Below are 6,000 nucleotides of genomic sequence, written 5' to 3'. Positions count from 1 at the left end.
GAGAGGTGTACTGTTTTTCCTTCTTGTAATCAGATCAGGTGAACAAGAGGGCCATATCCTTAGTTTGTCTTGTTTTAGACTCTGTCTTGCAAGCCACGCTGTGGAGTACTTGGATGCGTGTGATGGAGCATTGTCCTGCATGAAAATCATGTTGTTTTTGCATGCGTACTTCTTCTTGTACCACTGCTTGAAGAAGGAGTCTTCCAGAAACTGGCAGTAGGACTAGTAGTTGAACTTGACTCCATTCTGAACCGAAAATGCCCCAAAAGCTCATCTTTGATGATACCAGCCCATAGCAGTACCCCACCTCCAGCTTGCTGGCGTCGGAGTTGGACTAGCAGCCAAGTGCCCATCCATCCGGCCCATCAAGACTCACTCTCATTCCATCAGTCCATAAATCCTTAGAAAAATCAGTCTTGAGATATTTCTTATCCCAGTGTTGACATTTCAACACTGGGTCTTCTTCAGTGGGGGTTGTTTTTCAGCCTCTCTTACCTTGGTCACTCCAGTGATGTTGCAACTCTGAAATATGGAAAAACTGGTGGCAAATGGCATTTGGCAACTGCATGCTTGACTATTCTCAGTTCATGCACAGTTATTTTGTGCCTTGGTTTTTCCAAACTCTTTTTTGTGACCCTGATGACTATTTTGAATGAAACACTTGATTGTTCGATGATCACGCTTCAGAAGCTTGGCAGTTTTAAGAGTGCTGCATCCCTTTGGAAGATATCTCACTATATCTGACTTTTCGGAGCCTTTCAAATCCCTCTTCTGACCTATTTTGCCAAAGGAAAGGAAGTTGCCTAATAATTATGCACACCTGAAATAGGGTGTTTATGTCATTAGACCACACCCCGTCTCATTACAGAGATGTACATCACCTGATATGTTTCATTGGTAGTAGGCTTTCGAGCCTATACAGCTTTGAGTAAGACAACATGAAGCTGCATGTATAAAATGTGTTCAAAATACTAATTTGCCTAATAATTCTGCACTCCCTACAGGTACATGGTAAATTGAATTATTATTAATGAAATACTTTTGAGTTTATATATTTTTCAATGGCAGTATGAATATATACTGTATGCAGCATATAATTTATAATATATATAGTGTAATGTGGAATTCATTATTTGTTTTTAGTACAATTTTGATGTAGACTAGTACTATCCCTTTTGTTTTTATTACCTGAATGTCCATTAATATATTTCATTACGTTTTGACAGTTAAATCTTGAATTTTCCAGTTATGATAATCTGGGTTCGAATGTAAGAATAAAAAAAGGTTTAGATTCAAACAAAATTATGTACGATAATAGCACAGTGAATAAGGATTGTGAAGCTCCCAGTGATCAAGTGCAGAAACACACAGTGTCCCTAAAGTCCCCTCACAATTTAACACATTTTATTTGGAAAATAAATGAAAAGACAAACCTGTGGAAATTATTAATGTTTTGTTGTTGTTGTTGTTATTATGGATGTTCTTTTGCCTTAAGAATGTGCATGCTGTAGACCTCCTTACTAGGGGGGCAGCGGAGTACAGTTTAGACGTTGTATCAAGGGAACAATGAGTAAGCACATAATGAAGTCACAGCCCAACCAAATAAATCATAATCTGATGAATTATTCAGGTTTTGTAAGGAGATGAACGCGACCCCCAGCCTCCCTGTACTCATCCCCTTCCTCATATTACAAGGCGGCAGCAAGGCGACGTCATAAACTAATATATATATATATATATATATATATATATATATATATATATATATATATATATATATATATATGTATGTATAAAACATCGCATCTTTATTATCTCATGGATTTATATTTAATACATAATTGCAACAGTGTTTTACTTGCTTGTATATAATTGCTGAAAGGTAAAAGGTTTAAACAATCGGAAAACATTGGGCATTTGGCCAATGTTGAAAATGTCTTAATTGGCCAATTTAGTCAGGCCTGACTCGTTTGTTTATTTTAATTCCTTCCTGTTTTGAACAAAGCAATGTCCAAATATTTATTACAGTAGTTTTTTTTTTTTTTTTTCTGTAAATCCGTATGTCAAAGTGATATGCTCTCGCTGGTTCATGTTACAACACAGGGTTAATTTTATTCATTTTTTTAATCTTGGAGCAAATTATATTTAAATTCATTCCTATAATAAAAGTGAATTCGTGTTCAAGCAGCACTTAAAAAGTCGATTTCCCATAATATGGCTGGCTCCTTTTTGTCCTCTTCAAAGGGTGTTAGGGGGTTAATGGCTCTGGGTTGCCATAGAGACCGAAACGGCGCTAGTTGACTGGAGTTTTGTCGCCTTGTAACAGGAGATGAGCGTCTAGCAAGAAGGGGCGGGACCCTACTGCCCCGTGCTCTGCACCTATTGGTCGTTTATGTGACACGTGACGAGTGTGGAATGCTAACGCAAAAAAGTTCCCCCTGCCATTGCTGTGCTTCTGCTTACGTTTAACGGTGCTTCAGCGGCCCAGAAATGGACTAGTAGTCTAAGCAAGAGGACACGGCACTTCGGAGGACGGCGACACGTTGAGCCTACAGCAACGGTGAGCGAGGGGCTTGTTTTAAAAATTCCTTTTCATCCCAGCTCCTAGCTTGCTCGGTGGCTTGTGTGCTGGAACGCGAGAGGCTGGCACGCTAGCTACCATGCGCCCCCCAAACATCGGTGTTTTAGTGTCGTTTGTTCATGAAATTCCGCTTCATAGGTGTTCGTGTTTGTTAACGCCCAGTTTCGCAATTCACCACGTTCGCCTAGAATCAAAACAAACGCGTGAGGAGAAATACTTAAAAGGGGCAGGCATGTTCAGTTGCACCAACAAGCCCCATGATTGACTTGACGCTTGGCGTAACAGACGGACGATCCTGACACGAGCTATTCTGACACGCGTCTGTCATAGCAGCCCTCCACTAAACTCACGTTGAACTCCCACCTCGGTTTAGATTTGCAAGACGCATGTAGATCAAGCACGTGATTGCAGTGTGAAGTTTTTCAAAGTGGCGGCTCTCACAAGGTCGCAACGTTAGCTATATCCACGTTCAATTCAACTCATCTGTAGGGACTCAAGCTTTGTAGCCACAAGGTTTCGGTTCAATAAAACTTGAGGAGTCAAACCGTAACTAGTTGTTGGAAGCATCCTAGTCTCTCTCTGGATTACGGTCAGGCTGTCCTTGAGCTAGGCACTGACCCCTCTGACAATCACAATTTGTGTTGCATCACATATTGTACCCCCCCCCCCCCCCCCACACACACACACACACACACACACACACAACAAATAGGTTTTTGGACAAGCCTGTGAGTAGGGCCATTAAAAGATTTCTGAAACTCGGGACTCGTCCTTTAACTTGACCAAAATCAGCAATCTTGAGGTTTCCCTACTAACTAGCAGCCATCAACAGCTACTAAGGTAAACTAGTTTTGGGCCATATTGTTTTTTCATTTATATGTGCAAATGTCAAATTTCTCAAACCCCTTTCCACCAACATTATCAACTCTACTTAACAAAAACCCAGTTTCCACCAAGAAATCTACCTGGATCTACTCTTTTGTACTGACTTTTTCTAGTACCTACTGCTTTGTTGTTTCAAAGAAAAAGTGGCCTGGTTCTAAAACTGTACGTGAATACGTCCATTAAAGGCCATTATTGGTCCGAGACAGAGTCAAAAGTGCGGCAGCGCAGACCTTCTTGGGTAAATAGGTCATTCGAGTGACACTATGCTTTTGGACAAGAGAAGAAAATAACATTTTTTTTGTGAAAAGATATGTTGTCTGCACAACAGTGAAGTTGGCACAAATATATTTTCATATGAGCATCTGTAACACCTCAACAGTTCTTCCCTTTGACAAAACATGAACAAAAACAGTGAAAATGTGTTTTCATTTCAACAGTGCTCGATCGGCATAATATTAAGGGGAGCGCTGGCTAGGAGTGTCATTTACCCATTTATTAAAAACAAATAAAACATAGTTGATGAGAATTCTTGTCACTGGAACACAACCTAAGTATTTTACATGACAAAAATTCTCATCCATGGCACTGAAAGAGTCAATGACAAATGACAAAAAACAGGGAAAAGTGAAAAAGCTTTGACTTCACCTACTGTACCTTCCTTTGAAGACTTACAGTAGAGTACAATAACCCTTCCGCACTCTGTTGTTTTTGTTATGTACTTCGCTATTAATGTAATGTCACTGGCAAGGTGAGGATTATCTTCTATGTCATAACATTCAAAAACAAGTTTTTCTTTCATTTTTGACTAGCATTTAACTTACATAACTCCTTAGAATTAAAGTGCAAAATGTCTGCCTTGCAAGAAATACTTTTGTAAACAAATGTAGCTTATTAGTAGCACATTGTATGAGTGATTAAGTGCATTTTTTAACTTAGAGATTAACATTGCAACTTGTATTACTTAGGATACATACACAACTATTTTGATAAGGTGCTACCCATTTTGTCATATACCATACAGTGACAATCAAGGCATTCCAGTTTATTTTATACATGACATGAAGTTTGTGCGAGTTGCCCCTCACCCCCCCCCCCCCCCCTTTTTTTTTTTTTTTTAAATACATGGTTGTCAAGAAAGACCAGCCTCTGGCAAGACGTTTGTTCGTTGATGCGGTCTTGTTCCCCTTGCAAAACTTTAATATTTAAATACTCGTGTGTGCCTCTGTTTTTTGTTGCTGAAATAAGTTTGTTGCGCTGCTCCCTTTTGTTGCAATGGCTTTAAACAAATTACAGCGTTGTGTTCTTTTTCCATGTCTCTTGCCGCATAGCCAAACCACTCACAATACAACTCCTGTTTGAACAAATGGTTTGCTTTCTTTGGGCATAGTCATTCAAGATTCAAGCGTTTTATTGTCATGTGTGATGTATTATTATATCACACAATGAAATTCTTATTCTGTTCACTTCCTGAGCAGCAAACTACATTACATAATCGAGCAAATAAATGAATAGCAATTAAAAAAAAAAAATAGCAATAAAACAACAAACGGAAAGAATCGTGCTAATGATATAGTGAAAAATATTAGTGCAAAATATTATTTATGCGTGCAGTAAGTGGCAGATTAGCACGTGAGGGATTTGTTGAGAATCGGGATGGCTTGTGGGTAGAAACTGTTTGCCAGCCTGGCAATCCTGTCCCTCAGGCTCCTCCTCAACCGTCTGCCTGATAGCAGCACTTCGAACAGATCGTTTTGTGGGTGTGTCGTGTCCTTGCGTCATGACAAGGCCATGTTAGCCTTGTTTACTGTTTGACATGAGTGTGAAAGAAACAAGTCAGAAGCTCAAAGGGCAACATGTGCCGTAGCAAAAAGGGCAGGAGATATCAATTTTTTAAATATCAGATTAAAAAAAAAAATCCAGGCCTAGTAGATACAGTCGGTGAATTTTTTTTTTTTTTTTTTTTTTTTTAGGCTTTTAGACAACGTGTTGTGCCTGCTCTGTTGCGGGTTGACCTTGGATGGTGGAGATGGTGGCTTGCATTAGGGCGCCTTAACATCAGTCAGACCAGCAGGACTTTAACCGTGAATCCTTCGGTTCCACTCTTGTCCTGATAATGAGTTTTTGAAACCTCAAGGTTTGATTGTTGATGTTTTTTTTTTCCACAGTGTAATTTGGTTAAACTACAAAATTGTTTGGATTTTGCAGTCTATTTTATCTGTAAAATATTAGGTGAACTGAAATTGGCACCTCATATGTGACCCATTTATTCTTCATCAACATGACACCGATGAGATTAAGTCATCAGAGACTTTATTTCAGTGTGCCCCTAATTGGTGCGCTTTGACAGAAAATTTTCACTGCATTGTACCCAGAGGTTATAAGGCATATTTTTTCCGTTTTCAGACTGCTATTGCTCCCTCAACATCTGTGTTTTGAGGAGCTTTTTTAACAGCCCGCGTTATAAGTGTGTTTAATTGTGGTACCAATGCAGGCAGTAGAAATTAAGACTTACTAGGAAGTGATGGGTTGACTTT

At 39.3% G+C, this 6,000-nt stretch overlaps 1 protein-coding gene across 1 annotated transcript in view; it reads left to right on the top strand.

Moving 5' to 3' along the window:
* Window positions 1-2,416: 2,416 nt before the first annotated feature.
* phc2b (polyhomeotic homolog 2b (Drosophila)) overlaps window positions 2,417-6,000 on the top strand; it is a 33,107-nt gene continuing 29,523 nt past the window's right edge. Inside the window, exon 1 of the mRNA XM_088424617.1 lies at window positions 2,417-2,560. The gene's annotated coding sequence lies outside the window, so the exon portion shown is untranslated. The remainder of the gene's footprint in view (window positions 2,561-6,000) is intronic.

Source organism: Hippichthys cyanospilos, chromosome 9 (genome assembly GCF_059441005.1).
Source record: "Hippichthys cyanospilos isolate Australia breed blue-spotted pipefish chromosome 9, RoL_Hcya_1.0, whole genome shotgun sequence".
Taxonomy (NCBI): Eukaryota; Metazoa; Chordata; class Actinopteri; order Syngnathiformes; family Syngnathidae; genus Hippichthys; species Hippichthys cyanospilos.
This window is presented reverse-complemented; position numbering and strand designations above follow the sequence as displayed.